This window comes from Canis aureus, chromosome 26 (genome assembly GCF_053574225.1).
Source record: "Canis aureus isolate CA01 chromosome 26, VMU_Caureus_v.1.0, whole genome shotgun sequence".
Taxonomy (NCBI): Eukaryota; Metazoa; Chordata; class Mammalia; order Carnivora; family Canidae; genus Canis; species Canis aureus.
The window spans coordinates 51,202,221-51,222,902 of NC_135636.1; the positions used below are offsets into that span (position 1 = coordinate 51,202,221).

Genomic DNA, 20,682 nt, shown 5'->3' on the forward strand with positions numbered 1-20,682 from the left:
CAGCGTCACTGCCTGGGGGCTTCCGCCCTGCGACAGAAGACCAATTAAGTGACCAGGATCCCCGATGGCTGCTGTCCTATCACAGGTCATGGTGCTGACACCCCCCCCAAGACTGGCAGGAGAGCCCACCAGGCCCACACTCGTCCCCCCAGACAGCGGACGCCATCGGCGAGCAAGGCTCCGGGTCCTGCAAGGGTCCTGCTACCTGGACTGAGAATGGAATTGACAGGAGCAGAGAAACAGCAGAGGAGCAAACTTAATTTCCTACAGAGGGGAATCCACACAGACAGAAATTTCCAAGATGGTCGGTGAAAATGAGGCGACTGGGACATCCCGAACGACGGGGACGGCGTCGGGGACGAGGTCTGGGCCCGAGAGCGGAGGAACGCAGTTCACAGGGCGCCACGGAGAGCGGGGCTCCGTAACTAGACGTCTGTCCCCCACGGAGGGGCCGCTCGGATCAAGTCTGTCTCTGCGAGTAACCCCCGTCCTGGGAAAGGCTCCCAGTTTAGGTGCTTGTGTGGAGATGCGGGAGGGGCCGGAGTTTCTCTGGAGCCTGCAGCTCCGAGTCACCTTCATGCCAAGTGGCCATCTCGGGGTGACCTGCCCTCGGCCCCTACGGAGCCACACAGACAATCCCAAAGGGACCGGCCATGGTCAGCCACTCGGATGTTACGTGTGTTGTCGAGGGCCAGGCACGGAGGGTCCTCGGCGTGGTGCTCCGCCCTTCACGGAACCCACTCCGCTCTGCCCTCAGAGCAGGAAAGCCTCCACGATGAGCGGTCTGGACCCCAGCAGCATTTCCTCTTCCCAGACAGGAGGGCCCCCCCTGGCCTGGGGCTGTAGGGCACCACCACCCAAGCCCAGCCAGACAGGATGTACCCCACATCTCTCTAATCGATGGATCAAATGTGACCAATTATGCCTCGAACGAACGAAAGGTCCAGCATGCGAGGAGTTTTACTGTTTTTAAACATTTATGTTATCTTAAAAATAACATACCCATCAGTAGGAAATGCAGCTTCCATGAAGAATTTACATTAGGAAATATGAAAATCCATACCCCGTACCATTTGAGTGTTTTTTTTTTTTTTAGAGAAACCAAGGTACCTTTCTGACTTCAGTTTTGTAGTGTGTGTTTTGTTCTCCTTGAGAGGACCTCATAAATCAATTGGACACATTTTGCTCTAAAAGAAATATTTTATGTGTGAAGTACTTTCTTCAAGATTTTCTCTTTTATCAGGGGTTTGTAAAAGTGCAAAATGACACGTGGGTATAATTGGTTGGCCGTAGTCCTTAACTGTGGGCATCGTATATCTCTGCTTATGCAAAATTTATTTGAGTGTCAGAACTTTATTTAAGTGTATAAAGTGGGGAAACGCTTCCCTGAAGACATTGCATATGAAAAAGAAGATTCTGTGCTTCAAAAAACTTCTGGCAAAACTCCGCAACCCCGTACTGATAGGACTCTACCCACAGCGTCCTAAAGCGTGTCCTTGGCAGAAACCAAATCTTAAACATTTTATTTAATCAGTACTATTCCCCAGGAATCCTTGGGAAGAAGCCCAGTTCATTTTCAGTGTCCTACACAGTAAAAATTAGTACAAAGATTTAACTCACTTTGAAAACATCCAAAAAACCTCCCAAAATTTCCATTGTTATGTTTGCCGTGAAAACACTAGGCGCCTTGTGTCAACGCTTCTTTTATTTTTCCTCTCAGTGACGCACATGTCTTCTGTGTTGACTGCTCTGACTGAATATATTTTTAACTTTTAAAAGACTTGTCTCTTCACTGAAAAATAGTTTGACTTTTTGTCAAAATGGTCAAAACAATCTGGGTGTTTGAAGTCGTGTTATTTGAAGACGCGGGCCTGTCTTTGAGAAGCCAGCCCCCGAGGAGAGTGTTGACATGCATGCTTCAGTTGTCTGTGACTGCGTGACCACCCCCCACACTCAGAGGTGGAGGACACCAGTGCATTAGCATCTCCTCGGTTCTGCAGACATGTGGATGGGCTCAGCTGGGCGGTTCATTCAGGGGTCTCCCATGCACCTGTGCTCAGGTGGTAGTTGGGGTTGGAGTCATCCCAGGCCACGAGTCGCCTGGATATCCAAGATGGCGCACTCATGTGGTGGCTGGCAGTGGATGCTGGCCATCAGCTGGGAGGTTGGCAGGGATGGCAGGTAGGACATGATTCAGGCTTGTCATAGGTTCTGAGTTTCACTAGGTTCACTAGGTTCTGAGGCCTATGTCCCAAAAGAGAGCATTCTCAGGACCCACGTGAAAGCCAGAGGGTTGGTGACCCACCAGTGGACGTCCCAGAATGTCTGTCCCGCTGCGATCTGTTAGTCAGTATGGTCAGTAGCTGGTCCACATTCGAGGAGAGGGGATTGGCATCTCCTGTAGTGGGAAGCAGAGCCTCTAAGGAATATTCCTCAGCCATTAGAAACGACAAATACCCACATTTGCTTCGACGTGGATGGAACTGGAGGGTGTTATGCTGAGTGAAATGAGTCAATCGGAGAAGGACAAACATTATATGTTCTCATTCATTTGGAGAATATAAATAATAGTGAAAGGGAATATAAGGGAAGGGAGAAGAAATGTGTGGGAAATATCAGAAAGGGAGACAGAACATGAAAGACTCCTAATTCTGGGAAACGAACTAGGGGTGGGGGTGACTGGGTGATGGGCACTGGGTGTGATTCTATATGTTGGCAAATTGAACACCAATAAAAAATAAATTTATAAAAAAAAATAAGTGCAGAGAAAGAAGGAATCAATGAGACCATCGTTGGAGACCACCCAGTGCAGCCGTCCTGCTGTAGCTCTCTGAGTCACCCCTACTGTGCGCCTGTGCACAGACCGTGCATGCGGTGAGTTTCCAGTAAAACCTGCCTCTCTGCTCATCGCTCATCGCTCAGCCCTCTCATCTCTGCTGGACACACCACGGCTTTTTAGATCGCTCTTCGCTGATCGTCCAGTGTTGCAAATGGCCCATAGTAAACCCCAAATGCGGTGTAAAATGATCGCCGAGTGGGAGTGCAGATAATGCAAAAATACAGCATTTCATGAAGATGATGAGCATCTTTCTGGAAAACCGCAGAAGTTGCACTCACGGTTGTTGACGAGTGAGGAGGTGGCGCTCCTGCAGGTAACCATCGAAGAGGCAAAACTCAGCTTTTCGCCAGTGATAATATATGTTCACCTAAGAGAGTCATTAAAACAATAAATAATTAAGAGAGCATCTCCTGGGAATTCATGGAACCCTAGACTTTTTTTTTTTTTTTATAAAAATCACTCTCTGAGAAAGGGGCTCTGAAAGTGTGAGCTGCCACGGATTTTGTTAGCGAGCAGCGCTGCAGGTGCCAATTTCCGACATCAGTCTTCCACTGAAAAGCCAGGCGTATAGTTGCAATTAGAACTGATATTTTATTCAGTGTTAGATAAAATAGATGTATTTTCAATTGGTTTTAGTTTTGTTCTTCTATATAAAGTGTTAATCAAATAATTTGATGTGCGTTGTTCACTGTAAAATGTTGACCTCGGTGTTCAGTGGATTTACTTTGTCTCTTGGAGAGTTTGGACTGCCTCGTGTGACAGAGGTCTCCTGGGGTTTGGATCCAGGTGATCAGGGCTGGGATTCCAGGTTTCCGCTCACCAGTGTCGGCACCCTCCGACAGGTGTCCTAGTGTCCCCGTGGCCATGGTGCGTTGCTGACATGGGGTGAAGAGCGGAGAGGTCTGGTGTCCGTGTGGGGAGGCTAAGCACCGCTCTTAACAAGGGTGGAGTGACCAGGAAGGGCCTAGGTGCTCAGACCTGCCAGCAGGTCGTCCGCGTGCCGGCGTTGGAGCCATCCGCACCGAGACCTGGCTCTGAGACAGAAGTTTCCATTGAGTTCAAATAGAACTTCAAAGACATCTCATTTCTCTAGCTTCATTCTTAGGGCGACAGAGATACAGTTCTTCTTCCCACGTTTCTGAATCAGGAGCGACTTCTTTGAGCCTGCGAGCCTGTGCTCTGCGCGACTCAGACTTGCAATGCCGCATCAAAGCTGCCGCCCGCGGTGGTCCTGCCCGCCGCAGGGGCCATTCTCTGGGCAGAGTCAAAAGAGATAGGACTAAGTTTTAGAAAGGGGAGTTTTAGAAGGAAAGGAGGACCAAGGGACGCCCCCCCCCCCCCCCCCGCCATGCACATACCTGCCGCACCAGCCTCCTACTCTAGGGTGGGCGTGGTGACCCAGTGGGCCGGGCCACACCGCCAGCCAGGCCGAAGGCAGTGAGGCCCTGGGCCCGTGACCACAGCCCCTGGCACCAGCCGTGCCCACTGGAGCTGTTTGCCCCCATTTGGTCCACGAGAAAGAAGAGTCATGCAGAACCATTCACTTTGCAAGGTGTAGTCACTCAAACCTGGTGTCCTTCTTAACAAAGCTCAAGCTCCATGCGGTAGAAATTCCTGCAAGAATTTTCAAAACCCACGTTTGTGAATCTGCGCATCCTCCTGGATGACGCAGCGAGCGTGAATGTGACATGAAGACCGCCGAGACGCAAGGGCAGCAGCCCGGGCTTCCAGGACCAGTTACTCTCGCCTTCACTGCTGACGGCTAGCAGGAGGGGGGCCATCGGGCTCGCCAGACGCAGCAAGTACTCGAGGTTGCTCCCAGCTGTAACCTGTAGTTTCGCAGGAAAAGGCCGCGTGCGGGCCGCCGAAGCTCCGTCACTGCGAGCGAGCTGGGGCCAGGCCTCCCCGATGCGGAGACCCTCAGACATGCCATGTTTAGAGCATATTTTTAAACAAACATCATCATTGTCAGGTCGATGAAACAGCTCTGTCCTTTATGCTTATCACCCTGCTGTGAAAATGTTTATGGCAAAAAAAATAATAATAACAGATTTTGAGGGACGCCTGGGTGGCTCAGCAGTTGAGCATCTGCCTTCGGCTCAGGTGGTGATCCTGGAGACCCGGGATCGAGTCCCGCATCAGGCTCCCTGCCTGGAGCCTGCTTCTCCCTCTGCCTGTGTCTCTGCCTCTCTCTCGGTGTGTGTCTCTCATGAATAAATAAATAAATCTTTAAAAAAAAATTTAAAAAAAATAACAGATTTTGAGAACTCCGATAAAATTACTGCCTAACTAGACACCATTTTAAGTAAAAGTGGTATTTCTAACCGGCCCACTGGGGTGTGTCAGGGCTTCACGTGGGAGCTAAACTCCACTCCAGGTACCCACAGCCTGCGGTCGAGAGCAGGTGTTTGCTTTCTGGGGAATGAGATATAAAATGTTAGACACTGACCCGCGTTCACAGGAGCCCCAGCGACCGTGGTGACTTCCAGACCGAAGTCAGGGTGTCCAGAGGCTCCAAGAATCTGCAGATGGAGCTGCTTTGATTAAATAAGTAACAAAGATGATTTTTAACCCTCTTTTTGCTGACTGGGGAAAAAAATGTACATTCGTAAGTATACATTTCTTTGGCTTGAGCCCTGGTCCCCAGAAACAGTGCAGTTTCTAAACGTTGGCGCCGCTGACATCGGAGCCAGATGGTCTTCTGTGGTGAGGACATCCTGGGCACGAGGATGTCCGGCAGCAGCCCTGACCACACCCACGGGCACCCTCCTTCCCCCACCTGTCCAGTTAGCACAATCAAAAGTGTCTCCAGACTTTGCCAACTGTCTCCTGAAGACCCAACGGCCCCTGAGTAGGAACCACTGCCTTAGTAATATGCTTTAAAAAAAAAAAAAGTGCTAGATGCCGTGAGCCATGTCCAAAGCACCTGTGTGCAGAGCCTCACGGTTTGCCTGGAAAGCTCTTTGCATTTAAACATCGGTGCCCGGGACTCTTGCTTGCCCCAGGAGCTGTTAATGCTGCTTAATTGATGCAGTAAATATTCCAGAGTCTTCCTTATTCCGCCAGAGTCATTTGGAAACCGGCTTTGGAACGCGGCTGCTATTTTAGGGATCGTCACACATCATCTGCTGTTTGGTGTCAAACCCGGAGTCGCTGTTATTTAACACTGATTAATAAATGGCAGGTTGTCAGTACCGGATGTGAAGAGACTTCAAGGCGCCATTGTTCTTTTAAATTAAAACATTTAAACATTTAAATCCAGGGCTGGTTCTGGTGGCTCATTTTAATTATTCCTTTTGTCTTAGCATACCTTTCTTCTGATCACGCAGCTGTCACGCCAGCAGTACCTGGCGTCGGAGCACATGACACCCTCTCCCTATTAACTGCCATTATTTTTATAAGGAAAGCTGGAAGCCACTGGAGCAGATATTAATTTCGAGAGAAGACCGCTGGCTAAGTTATTAAAATGGATGTATCTGAAAGCTACAACTCATTTCATTTATATCATGGGCGGGCCGCAGGGCTGGGCCGTGCGTGCACGTGTGTGGCGGGGGGGGGGGCATTTTGCACCGGGAGTGCTCCCCCCGCTGTGGTCCTGCCGTCCCTTCTCTGCTCCCGACTGCAACAATCACAGCCCAGCTCCGCCCATCCCTAGCAAGCAGGAGTGTGTGCAAAGACCGTCGATCCCCGCATTGACGGGCAGTCGGACAATCAGGTGGGGAGCAAGGGGGGGCCCTGTCTGGAGCCTTACGTTGTGCCCCCAACCCTCCCACACAGGCACCAGCATCCGTGGGCAAGACTCCATCTCTGGAGGAAGGGTCCGGTTGGCCGACCCCAAGTTGAGCCCTGCCTTCCCAAGTCAGCGGGCTCGGGGACCGTGGCGATGGTGCTCTTCACTCTATAGAGATGCGGTTTTCTCACCAACTTTCAATCCACCTGGTTGGTGTTATATTTAGCTGTAAAGGGTGGGGAGCCATTGCAGAAATCAAACTCCTGCAAAACACAGGACAGTTTCCCTCCCTCGCAGGATGGATATTCCCCGGGTCCTGGGTTAAAGCCACAGGTTCTCAATTTGGCGTGCGGGTGGGATGCCTGGCCCTGCCCCTCATCCCCCGCGGAGGGCATCTGGGCAAATGCGGGCGTCTTTCTCCTCCAGAACCCTGACCCCACACATATGGTTCCCTCTGGTTCCCACTGGCTCCGGTGACTGTTCATGGTACCACGGACGGGCGGGTAGTAAAAACCCAGAGGGAACCTCTGGCAGCTCATTTAGACGTGCTGGGTCCTGCCTCGGGGTCGACTCCCCGACAGACCGTTAACTCTTTACATATCTGCAAGTATATGTGTCAGTTATTCCCAGTTGCTTCTCAGATCTTTTTCTTTTTTTTTTAATTTTTTAAATTTATTTATGATAGTCACAAAGAGAGAGAGAGAGAGAGAGAGGCAGAGACACAGGCAGAGGGAGAAGCAGGCTCCATGCACCGGGAGCCCGACGTGGGATTCGATCCCGGGTCTCCAGGATCGCGCCCTGGGCCAAAGGCAGGTGCCAAACCGCTGTGCCACCCAGGGATCCCCTCAGATCTTTTTCAATAAAAGGTAACAAATACTAAAACCAGTAAAACCCACGTGTCTAAATAAAATATATTTAAAAAAGACAGTGGGACAGATACAGATACTGCAGTTCTCTGGGTTGCATTCTGGGTCCTAAGGAGGAAAGACCAGGAGCGAAATGAAAGCTGACAAACTCTCAGACTTTTTTAACGATGCAGTCCATCTTCCCCACGTAAAGATGATCACCGTGTAAAGTCTTTTTAGATCGGGAAAGTAATTTTCATAGGCAAAGCAATTAATCAGACGCTGACGTTCAGGACACACACGCTTTCCATAGTAAGTACACCCAAAAAGACCAGAAGGAGTGGGTGATCCTTGTGAAGGACGAGTTTTTACTGAGATTATCTTTTTTTAAAAAAAAAGAGAGATTTATTTATTCATAAGAGATGCAGAGAGAGAGAGAGGGGGGCAGAGACATAGGCAGAGGGAGAAGCAGGCTCCTCGCAGGGAGCCTGATGCGGGACTTGATCCCGGATCCCGGGGTCACGCCCTGAGCCGAAGGCAGGCGCCCAACCCTGAGCCACCCGGGCGGCCCTACAGAGAGCATCTTGAAGCCCAGACAACTGCAACCTGGTGGGAAGGAGAAGAGGGGTTGCCACATGCCAGGCACCAGCGGCCAAAGATGGTCATTTAAAATCCACTTTCCAGACCAAGCAGCCGACTGCAAGTGTTCTACAAACCTCGTTTCCGTGAATCTACCCTGGAGTCAACTCCATGCTTGGAAGGAAGTAGGAGCCCAAACCTTAACGCTACGCAAGTGAACGTTTGATTAATTGTTCTGCCTCTGAAAGTTCCCTTCCAGTACAAAACGACGCCTCAGCCGTAGCCCTACCTGCAGGGACAACAGTTATGCACCGAATCGGCGGTCACGCTTCTAAGCACTTCCACGCCGCTCGCCTCACGCACACGCCTCCCCGCCGCCAGGAGTTCGTGGCTACGGAAATATCCATCGTTGGGATGATTATTGTTCAACCAGGACGCCTCGTGGACACGTGCGCTCAATTGCCTTTTTCTCGTTCCCGACAATGGCACGGACAGGGGCACCCGAGCGCGTGTGTCCCTCCTGCGCTTCTGATCATCACCTTCGGGGTGAGTCAGAATTAAAGATTTAGAACATTCTGGAAAAGGCTTTTGGACACACTGCTAAGGTGCCCTAGGAAGCTCCCCGCCCCACCGCTGCCCCGCATGCCGGGTTGCACATTCCCTGGTGGCAGGAATCCACAGGCCAGGCGGCCGCCCCGTAAGCCAGCACCAGGTGAGGGCGGGCGGGTGGACGTTGACACGTGTGCACTGGCAGGTGTCATTTATTGAGCATTTGCTTTTCCTTTGTAAGTGCATTATCTGTGGGGGGTTACTTGCTGGTTTGCTTACTTTTATCCACCGAAATGCTTGCCTTTTCCTGTTTGCTGCATAAGAAGGCCTCGCGTGCGTGGGGACCTCCATGCGGCCACACTCTCTGCAGACATGTTCCCCCCGCCCCGTCTGTCTTTTGCCTTCGGCCTTATCCGTGGTGTTTCCCAACTTGAGGATTCGCGCTCAGTGTTGTGACAACGTCTGTCTCGCCCCCAGCGTGCATGTTTTCCCCTCGCGATCTGCTGCCTTCCTCTCTGACCCACTCACCTCACTTCCTCCCGCGTGTTTCCCCGATTAGGCCTCTTCCTTCCTGCGTCTTCCTCCCTCGTCATGGTGACACGGGCACGGTGAACTCACAGACGTCCCCAGCTGCCTGCGCGTCTGTGGCCCGCACTCCCCTCCCGCCTGGGACCCCCAGTCCCCTCCCGGAGCAGTTTAGGGACAGACATGAGGATCTAACGTGGGCTGGTGGCGGGGCGAGCTGGCTGGGCCTCCAGGAGCCGCCACCCCGGGAAGCTGGCGACCGATACCTCTGTGTCCCCGGTGCCGTGGGTGCCCAGCGACTCGTCTTACCTTCTGCTGACTATAAAAAAGATGCTTTTATAGTTTCCATTAGAGATTTTTTTATTAAGCAAACTTGCACCCTGCCAGACCGGAAAGGTATTATGTGAACGTTTTATGAGCAGAATGTAGAAATTAATGGAGAAAAAAATATTAGAAATTGGGATTGTTTAGCGTTGCTTGCTGCCCGCACCTGATGGAATATGGTTAATCGTACATCACATTGCAGGTTCCTCTAATCTCCTCCGTAATGTGTTTTTTATTTCCATTTGTGTTGGGGGTTTTTGTAAAATAAACACATATTGTGTTCTCTGGAGAGATAATGGACGCCTTTAAACGGACAAAGACGGGCCCGATTCCGTGGGCTCTGAGCTGTGCGAGGCGGGGAGGGGGGCTTCGTGTCCTGTCTTATCACACTCTGCCGTAGGAAACGGCTTACACGGACCCGGCCTCGGAAGCTGCAATTGTGTTGAAAGGCGTTGCGGTGAACCTCGTGCGTGGACGCGCGGTTCCATATAATGAATCTACAAATAGGCACCCCCGCGCATCCGAGGGTTTCTTTCTGATACTCTGAAAAAGCTATTCTTTTTTTTTTTTTTTTTTTTTAGGCCAATCTTCGAGTTCAGTGATGGAGAAATAGCAGTAATAACGGCACACACACAAAAACAAAATCAAAATGCCCTGAAAATATTTAAATTTGCATCAGGAGACAGCATGGTGATGTGATTCTATGCAGCAGGTCGTCGGGTGAAGGGGCCACTCGGTGGTCACTGTGCCGTGGTTTTCTCTGCCATCTTTAAAACCTGGGTTCTCGTTAATGCTGTCACATCATGCACAGTCCCTGGGACATGCTTGGGGATGGGGATGGGGATTGGGGTGCAGCTGCCTCCTGTGGGCTGCGTGGTGGGGGGTGGCCAGGGGACCCCAGCTGTCCTGGGAGGCCCGCAGCATGGTGCCCGCATCTCCTCGGCAGCAGGGGTCAGTGTAGACGACTGGGCAGGGGGACATTCAAGCCAGTCTTCCCATATCTCCCAGTTTTCTCACCTGCTCTGCGCAGGACTGGTCCTCACTCTCTGTCATGAGATTGGGGACATCATTTCATTGACCCTATAGCCCATCTTGCTGAAACGATCCTTTTGCACAGCCCCCCGATAGGGGCAAAGGAAAGGATTTCAACAAGTTTTACTGCTTTCTAAAATGTATTTTAAGTGTTTGTTGATGGCGGAAGATTTTCATGGGAATGGGTAAAAATTAACATAAAATTACCCCTGTTACTATTTTGATCTATAAATATCCCTTCTAGTCTTTTTTTTTATTATTATTAAGCCTGCAAAAGTGAAATTATGCCGAATAATTTTGGTTTGCCCTCAACTTCCCCATCTCCGGTGGCTACTTCCCGTGTTCCGCGTGGCTTCCTGTACCGTTCCCAGAGTTGTGCTGGTTCTGTGGTGCTCCGGAGTAGTTCGCACAGCTTTTTCACAGGCAGTTCCGAGTGTGCTTGGTCTCCATTTTCCTGTCACTTAAGGGAAAGCAGTTCCAGCAGGAGATGCTTACGTTCTATTTGCGGGGACGGGCTGGTCTCTGCCCCCGTGACTGACCCCAACTCTGACCCAGAAGGGGAAATGAGTGTGTGTTAGTTTCTACAGTGTTGACAGTGATCGCGGGATGGTCAGAGCTGTCTTGGGGGATTCCTGGATGATCCTCCGAGTGCCCGGTTAGTGGACGTTAAACCCCATCTGTGGCTCAGGGCTGCGTCTGGATGAGCCCCTTCACAGGGACATCTTCTTCTAGGACGGGCCTGGGTGGGACCCTGAGCTGCAGGCTTCGGGACCAGCTGGGGACAGGGAATGATGCCTCCCAGGGGGCTGATGACCCGGAGGCAGGAGGCTCACACACGTGCAGTACCCATGGACCCTAGACACCCCGGGCGGAGGACCGAGGGCTGGGTCTTCTCCCAAACTGCCCTCGAAGCTCTTTCACAGCGGTCTCCCCTGCACCGAGGGCAGGATGCCACGTGGGTTACATGGGCTTCTGACCTCTGGAAGCTCGATTTGTGTCAGCCAAGCCAGCCAGCTTCCAATCAGGAAGCTGATTCTTCACTTGGCAGAGGATGGGCCGGGAGGGCTTCAGACACACAGTCTGCTTTTATACCAAAATATGGTTTCAAATGTGAAAGTGTGTCTAGGAGCCCAAACACGTCCATTACTGTTAACACCTCAGCACCTTCACTCTTGTCCCACACTGCCATGGTGTCTCAGGCACCTGGCTGGAAGCACCCAGGCCCCGCTGTCCAGAGCAGCGGCCCTTGGCTACACCAACACCTCCCTCCATCTGAAGGACTGCGGGCATGCATGGCTCCTCCCCTAGACCCGGAGTGGGCGCCCTGCAGTGGGGTCCTCCCCGCATTGCCCCGGTGTCTTCACTGCCACCCAGCCCTGGGAAGGAATCGTGGCTCTGTGAGCCCAGCCCCCAAGGGGTGCTGGACAGCCCTGCACCTGTATTAAATCCCACATGGCCAACTCAGGAGAGATTCTACGTGTTAGGGCCACAAGCTCCCGTAGAGAGGGGACTACAGTGGTCAGGAGAGACTTGGCATGTCCTCGGCGGTGCTTCCCTCCCTCCTCCCCTCACCCCACCCTGCTTGTCTTTTGCTGTGTCCTTGCCCACTCCACGTGGAGGGAGCGTGTGCTCCGTGCTAGGTGGGTATCACACATGATCCTGCCTTTGAAGGCTGCAGATTCAGGACGACAGCCGTAGAGAGGGTGCCTCTGAGCCACATCAGAGCATCTCAACCATCTGTGCCCCAGGACATGACTAAGATCCCAATATGACCACTTAGCTGAGGCCAAGCCACACAATCCTTACCAAGCCCTGGTTTTCTGATCTGCACAAAAGGTGTAATAACAGTTCCTGGGATGCAGGGGAGCTAACAGGTGCAGTGAGCACACACACCTGCAGTCCAGCCTGAAGCCACGGCGCTTCTCTCGCCCATCTTCCCTGGTTTGTGGGGAGGGAGAAGCCAGGGCCCCGTGGCCCCAGCTGGATGTGGAGGCAGGAGGGTCACCCTGAGCATTGAGAGGCTGAGAGGACTTCTTCGAGGAAGGATCTGGAAGGTGGGAGGGGCAGGGCAAAGGGAGAAGAGGGCCCTGGGAGGTGGTGTCTGGGCAAAAAGGCCTGCCTGAGCCTGAGCCTGGCTCCTGAAGCTTGATGGGATGCCATGCTGAGACCATGTCACCCGGAGGACAGCTAGGTGGGGACAGGGCCCGGGCAGACGCGTCAGCCGGCTCCTGGCCACAAGATTGTTGTCATCGCTGCTCTCTGTTGTTGGACGTAAACCAGCACCAGAACAGTGTTGCTTCCCCAGCAGACAGAGTCACAGAGTTCACTCAGGTCCCGTACCCGTGAGGTGTGAGGCCGGGATTGGCCCCTGACCCCGTCCCCATGCAAGGGGCCGTGGAAGGAGTCTCCTGAGGTTGGTCAGGGCCTGGACGTCTGTGGACATGGAGACAGATGGCCTGGACCTGGGGGACGGTTATACATTGTAGACCTGGACCCATCTACCTGGACAGGGAGGTGACAAGTACAGGTAGGCGAGGAACCCAGAGCTTCCATCAGGTTTGTTTTGTGTGGTTCCTGCAGCATCTGTAGAGACAAAGTGACTGCCCACCTTCAACCATCATGAGACTTCACGTCAAAATCGAGGTATTCCCCACTGTCCAGAAGTCAGGGGGGTCTGGGCTCTGGCATAGCAGAGAAGTGAGTCCACCCCTTGGAGGGAGGACAGCAGCACAGTGGCCACTGGGTTCTCACAGGTCCCCGATGCCCGCCAACCTGAGGCCCAGCGTTCCGGCCATCTGTCCCACCTGCAGCCCTGATGTTCTGAGATGTGCACCCTCGTAGCTCCTCACCCTTCCCTCTGTCCCCTGCCAGGCTCCTGCTCCAGGCCTAGGGTGCAGAGGCCTGTGGGATGTGGGCAGGGGGTCAGGACAGAATGACCCAGAGGGCATGCAGGGAGAAGGCAGGCTCCTGCAGGAGGGAAGGCCCCTCGGCCCCCGGGCCTACCTGAGGTGAGGCCTCCACACGAGGTTGCTCTGGTCCATCAATAAAACTAGCAAGGGCCCAGAATGAGTGTTTTCCACGTAAACACCACCCCTGTGTGGGCCTTGGAGGCGGTGGTGTTCCCACCTGCCATTTGCAGGCTGATAATGAGAGGGTCACAGAGACGGACGGGACCCTTGCCCAAGACCTCACAGCAAGGCTAGGACCCTCCACAAGCCAGATCTGGCCTGGGCCCACCCTTCCCCTCGAGAGCACGTTCTCCCCATCGGCACTCAGCTGTGACATGAGCGTCCCCCACCCAGGCCCATCCGCCCTGAGCCACCTGCGCTCGTCTGCCCAAACAGAAGGCAGTTCACGCGTTGGCGTGAGCAGGGTTTCTCGGCCACGTGCGTCTGCGGATGGGGCTCACCCGTAGTAAATGATCGCACGCTACGGTGTGTTTCTGGACCAGCTCAGCCCAGATTCACAGGGAGGTCAGACTTCTCCCCCAGCTTCTCCCTCATTTGTGGGCATTTAGATGATTTAGGCAGAAACCATTTGAAAATTAACTATCCAGATAATTGCCAGCCACTTAGGTTCACTTTAGAAAATGCCAGCCTGACGGTAAGTCAGCCCCACTCATCTCGTGTCCTCCGTCGGGGACGCAGCTCTGGTCCTGGCCTCGGACCCGGGCGCTCCGGCCTCTCCTGCGGTCGGTTTGTGGATCGCGAGCTCTGTGGCTTCACATGTTGTGCGGCTGCCATCAAATCCAGGTTGGGCCCTGCAGAAACAGGTGGCAGGTTTACAGGTGGAGCTCCAGGCCACTTCAGAGTTACTCTTAGGTGTCAAAACATTATTTGAGACGATGCCCGTCTCCACCGGCCCGTAATGGATCTTAGTCCTTCACTTAAAGATTTCCCTGCCCCGCCTGGTGGGGAAGAAAAGCCCACGTGAAGTAGCTCTATACACGTCGCTTGATTTCTGAAAAGATTGCTAATCCCGGTGGGAATTTATGTAAAAGCATTCAGACCCCGCAGAACAGCCAAGGCTTCCATATTTATCAAGCTTCGCTCTTCTCGTGTGAATAATGCATCCTGGGCCAGGCGCAGCCAATTGCCTTCGTTAATGAATTTCAAAGGTAGAGACGGTTGTTGAAGCGTCTTATCTGGTGGGCTTGCTGGTGGAGTTTTGTGATTTATTCAGTTTTTAAATTTCCGTTGATTGTTGAAGAGTTTTCCAACATTTTGTAAGAAGGAAGACAGGGAAAGCAAGAGATATGTTATTTGATTTTTTTTTTTTCAGTTAATCCTCTGGATGCATTCGCTGGTACAAGCCAAGGCCTCGTCGTGCACAAGTCCTGGTGGGGGAGGGGGACACGGAAAGAGAAGACCCATGACAGTTACCCTGTTCCTCACCTTTCTTCCCCCCCCCACCTGACCACCCCCCGGCCCCGGGTCCACCTGGCACACCTGCTGAGACGACACCCTTTGGGCAGCGTAGCTGGCATTTCGTTTAGCCTTACAGTTTCTTCCACGGCAGACTCATGGCGGGTCTCCTCCCAAGCTCACCGTGTAGTAAAAGGTTTTCATAAGAAGCAGATGAGGAGATGAAAATCAAACATCCAGGAACTAATTACACTAGTTTAGGATAAAGCCAGAAGAACTCTGAAAGGAAGGGGGAGAAAGCCAGTGAGGGCGCATATGGAGGGTATTAAATTGATTTTAATGTCGTCGTTTGATATCTGGGAACACGAACAATTTATGGTTCTCAGAGCTGTCAAATGGAAGCATTTGTCTTCCCGTGGTGGGGCGGCGGTGCTCATGAGGATCAGGACCCAGTGCCCCAGGAAAGAGCTCGAATTTCATTCTGGAAATGCAGGTGCCCGAGGTGTCCGGGCTCGCACGTCCCCTCCTGGCTCTCCGCAAGGCCCTGGGCACACGGCTGGTCCTCTGCAGGTGGGTCCGCGTGCTGTCCCCGCTCACAGGAGCATGCGAGCAGCACTGACTCCCGGCTCGTCGGGCACGTGTGGAGCATGCTCCGTGCACGTGGGCCAGATCTCGCGAGGTGCTCAGCAGCATGGAGAAAAGGAGGTGTGGGCGGCAGATTTGTTTGTTTTTGTTTAAAACCCAAACCTTTTGCGTGTCTTCCTTAATGGGATTACAGTACAGGTCTGGAACGCCTAGCGAGCCTCAATGCCGCACATGCGGTCCCATGACCTTCATGAAGACCCCTTGAGGTAGAGCAGGGCCTGTGGGGCCTCAGGTCTACCACGTGGGGCCCTTGAAGCCAAGGGCCTGCTTCCCTGCCCCACACAGGCCAGTGGCCTTTGCAGAAACACACTCGTCTTCAGGACCCCACATCCCCTTGGTTGGCCTGGCCCGGGGCGACCGTGCGCTCAAAGCCTCAGCTCCCCGGGGACCCCCATCCCCCTGGGGGTCAGGCACCCGTTCAGGATCTCCACCAAATGTGAATCAGCAGCGACCTCCTCCCAGCGACGCTGAGATTTTATCCAGACTTTGGGCTTCACCAGCACGTGAGCACACATGTGCTGTCCCAGAGCCGGGGCCACAGTGTCACCATGGTCCACAAATGGTCCTCAGGTGAGAGGGCGTGTCTGCTGTGGGGCCACCCAGCCGTGACACCCAGGCGGGGAGGGGGAGCAGAAGGTGGAGGGCACCTCGGAGGCCCGTGTTCAGCCCTGGAGGCAGCTGCTCTCTCAAGCCTGGTCATACTTAGAGACGTGTCTTTTCTGTAACTGGAGGTGGCAGATGTGCTCAATATGCATTGCAGGCCTTCCCGTCACTCCCCCAAGGAAACTCTGTGTCCAGCAGGGAGGCCTCTTCTAGGGAGCGGCGGCCTGCGTGCAGCCCCTGACCCTGCCCAGGCGGCCCACACCTCGCTGCCTGCCAGGCCCTCTCCCGAGCTGGGCGCCTGCCTGATGGTCTTCCTTGCCCTCTTTGTCTGCAGATGTCATGTTGTCAGGCCCCGGGGTCACAGGCCTTCTCTAAGCTTCGGTAACGCGTTGCCTGTGGCCATGGAGAGCGCTCATGCCTCCTTCAGATGTTTGCAAAAGAGCATCCACTGGCGGAAAACGTGGTGCCGGCTGCTTGGGAGGCGGAGGAGGCAGCGGCCTGTTCGCCCGGAGCTCACGGTCTTGGGGGGCAGTGTTCCCTTCTAGCATGATGAGTGCTCGAAGGAACCAAGTGGGGTGGGGGGCTGCAGGGCAGAGGAGGGTGCCCGCCGCTCCCTCTGGGGGGATGGGCGCTCTGTTCTGGATGGCACCCCTCACTCTGCACAATCACAGTTATCACATCCCTTATCCTGTGTGATGCTTTGTACACGTCTAGACGGCGAGCACCATGCAGGCCGGGGCACACCCGTGGGACATCCTCACAAGGCTTTTGTCAAATGCAGAGAGAATGAGAGAAGCGGCTCACTGTGATCTGTTTTCTGCCCCACACAGCACCTCTGACATGGTTTGGACTGGTGGGGGTGAGAGCCGACGGCCAAGGAAGAAATCTTGGGCTGTTTTTTGGTGCAATAAAGGTATTTTTATTAAAGCATGCAGACAGGACCCTGGGCAGAAAGAGCTGCTCTGGGGTTGTGAGGAGCAAATGATGAGACACTTTGGTGTCGGGGAGTGAAAGACAAAGGGAAGTTTCCAAAAAGGACTTTCAGATTCTAAAGGAGGCTCACAGGATCCTGGAGGCCTGGCTCTTGTCAAGCTAAGGCTGTTTTCCCCTCTAGCAAAGCATTAACACAAAGACAGTTGGGAGTTTCTGGAGGAATGTCAAACTCTGCCTATCTCAAGTATTTGCCGGTGGGCTACGGGGTTATAAGGAAATTTTATTTTATCTACATTTCCTTCTTGCCTTTCTTCGGCACGTCACCTCCAGCCAATGAGAAAATGCCTCTCTTTGCAGGAAACATTGGTAACACCCCTGCTGCGTCCTGAAATGGAACCAGAGATAATAGAAGGACCTAGACAGACGCTCGTTTGACTCTATCTTGCAGGTGTCACGAGTCCCAGAGAGTTGCAGAAAGCCATGTACAGAGAGGTCCTGTCCACCCTCACCTACTTCCTCCGGTGGTGACATCGTAGGACAGTGTCACGGCCCACAATGTGGCCTTGGTACAGCGCACAAGCCCCACTCCCACGTCGGCAGTTGGCCCTGCCCGTGTGCGCACACGCATGTGGCTCCATGCAGTTCTCTAAGTGTTTGAGCATTTACGTACCACAAGCTGTCGCAACCAATCTGTTCTTCACTTAATTCCTAATAGCTCCTCCTCATCAGCCTGTAGGGAGGTGCCGTGCCCTCTGCTGCCAATCAGAAATACCTTCCTCCAGCCACCCAACAGGGGGCCACTGAGGTCTCAGCAGGTGGTCACTGAGGACTCCCCTTTCTTCCAGCCTCTGGGCTGGCTGCTGTGGACATAAAGGTGACCAAGGTGGAGACAGTTCCTGTTCTCATGGAGTTTATGGCCCAGAGCGGGAGTGGGCAAGGGAAACAGGCTGTTCAAACCAATGGCGGAGGCTGTGATGGGAGCGTGCTGCCGGCCTGTGCACAGGGAGGGTGCAGGTCGGGGCAGAGCAGGGGCTCGCTGGGCATGGGTGGAGGGAGGGGCGTTCAGGCCACTCAGGGGTCCACGGCACGGTCAAGGCTGCTTGGGTGACCCCCCACCCCGTGACTGGGGGCAGTTGCTCAGGAGTGTGCAGGGGCAGGTTCCACTTCAGGAAGCCTATGTGCAAGGCAGGAAGCTTGGACTTCACTGGAATTGTAGCTGGGACCCATTTGCGCACTGAACAGCTTTATTGAGGTAAAATTCACACACCATACAGTTCAGTCTTCTAATGCAGTTCAGCGGTGTTTGGTTGACTCAGACTTACGCAACCGTCGCCACCGCCCAAAAAAGTTCTTTGTAATTTTATCTCATGTAGATTCGTTTTACCCCCACAATCCAAGTCGCAGACTGTTTAACCTTGATAAGCATATGCCTAAAAAATCCCTACATGGTGTCACCATAACATCAAGGAAGATGAGAAGGATGGCCCCCACAAAGCATAGGATTTTCGCACCCAGGCAGGACTCTGCTAGAAAACCCGGCCAGGGCTTGTGGCTTGTTGGTGGGGCCTCTGGGAGGGTGGCAGCTGCGGCGTTGGACACAGCTTAGATTACTGACTCGAGTGCCTCAGGCCAGTGTTGCAGCTGGGGATATAATTCCCCAAAATGGTGAAGAGCTCTTGGAAGGTGCTGAGCAACATGAAGGACAACACTCTTTCTCTTTATGTGATAATTTCACTCCTGGAAAAATTCATTGTGGATTAAAATCCTGCAATAAGGTGATATTTCTACATAAAGCAAAATTAAGATCTGGGCTAAAACAATTCTAAACCTATAGGATGAGCTGGTGGGCCGTGTCAGCTGGACGCACACGGAACTTCTAATGCTTTGCAGGATGACTTGGCATCCCTGGCCCTTGTCCACAAGATGCTAATGGCACTGGGGCATTGTGATAATAAAAATGTACTTTGCCTTATTTTCAAAACTGCCCCTTGGGGTAGTACCACCCCCACGAAAGCCACTATGCTTGACTATGAGTTTCTCATGGACCCAATAGCTAGTCCTTATATTTCGCCTGTTTTACGGGGCCTAGCAGATATGAAGTAGCCAAATAAACATGGATGCATGGAGAGAGAAATGGATGGGGTGGATGAAGAGATGAATGGATAGGTGGATGGATGAATAGATGGAGAGAGATGGATGGGTGGATGGATGGATGGATGGATGGATAGATGGAGAGAGATGGATGGGTGGATGGATGGATGGATGGATGGATGGATAGATGGAGAGAGATGGATGGATGGATGGATGGATGGATGGATGGATGGAGAGAGATGGATGGGTGGATGGATGGATGGATGGATGGATAGATGGAGAGAGATGGATGGATGGATGGATAGATGGAGAGAGATGGATGGATGGATGGATGGATGGATGGAGAGGGATGGATGGATGGATGGATGGATGGATGGAGAGAGATGGATGGATGGATGGATGGATGGATGGATGGATGGAGAGGGATGGATGGATGGAGAGAGATGGATGGATGGATGGAGAGCGATGGATGGATGGATGGATGGATGGATGGAGAGAAATGGATGGATGGAGACATGGGTGGATGGATGGCTCTGGAATATCACTATACTTGAAAAACCCTCAGGAGCCTGCTGTCCAGCATATGTGCTAAGTTCACCATCTCTGTCCTTGGACATGATTGGGCCTCTACTCTGAAGTAGCATATGGTGGTAACTCAGTGCGTGAGAATCATATTTGGCTGCTCTAAGAACACTCAGTTATGTAAGAATCTGAGATTTTACGGTAAGTCCATGATTCTCAACAGCTGAATTTGATTTTGCCCCAGGAATCATTTAGTAATACCTGGGAACGTCTTTGGTTGTCACAACTTCAGACAGTATGGTGGCATTTCGTGGGTAGAGGCCAGGGATGCTGCTCAGCCTCCTAATGCGCAGGACAGCCCCTGTGACAGAGAAGGACTCAGGCAGATTGTCAGAAGTGCTAGGGCTGAGAAACTCTGCCACAGGGGATCAGCTATACTATTTTTAAGGCACCGTAATGTGAGTCCATTGAATTTGGGAATACTAAAGATGGCCTTGAACAAAATGGATGCAGAAAGAGCTCATGCACGTATGGAAGACAGGAGGCAGGGGGGAGGCAGCTCCAGAGACGAGCTCTGCCAGGGCTTTCCTCCAGGTGTCTTTAGAGCAAGGAGTGTGCCCTGTATGTTGGACGTATCATTAGTGTGATTATATATACTTATGTGAAGACACAGTTGTTCTATAAACGCAGCGATGCTTCTGAGAATAATAGGAAAACTTCTCCTGGGGGTGAGCAAGTTAACAGACGGAGAACGAGAAGCCTGGATTCACAATGGGGTGATAAATGGAAACTTGCTGCACAAAGGAAACTCGGTGTTTTAATTTGTCAGAAAATTACTGACTGGCAAGAGGTGCTTTGTACCAGAGCTCTCCCTTCAGAGTGTGAATTTTCCTTAAAAGAGAGCAAACCTCTGTTTACTGTCTCTGTTGAACAGAGTCATTTGGAAACAATGAGGACCTACATGGGGTTCACGGACCAGCCGCCGTGTTGCGGTAACCACACGGGCCATTCTGGAGACAATTAGTTGTTGCCGACATCTGCTGCTGTGGCTGCTACAGCCGGTTTCTCTACGTACCTTGGAGGTTGGCAAAAGCTCCAATT

General features: G+C 52.6%; 1 protein-coding gene across 4 annotated transcripts in view; it reads left to right on the plus strand.

Moving 5' to 3' along the window:
- CDH4 (cadherin 4) overlaps nucleotides 1-20,682 on the plus strand; it is a 508,943-nt gene that overhangs the window by 139,011 nt on the left and 349,250 nt on the right. The gene's annotated exons all lie outside the window — the stretch shown is intronic.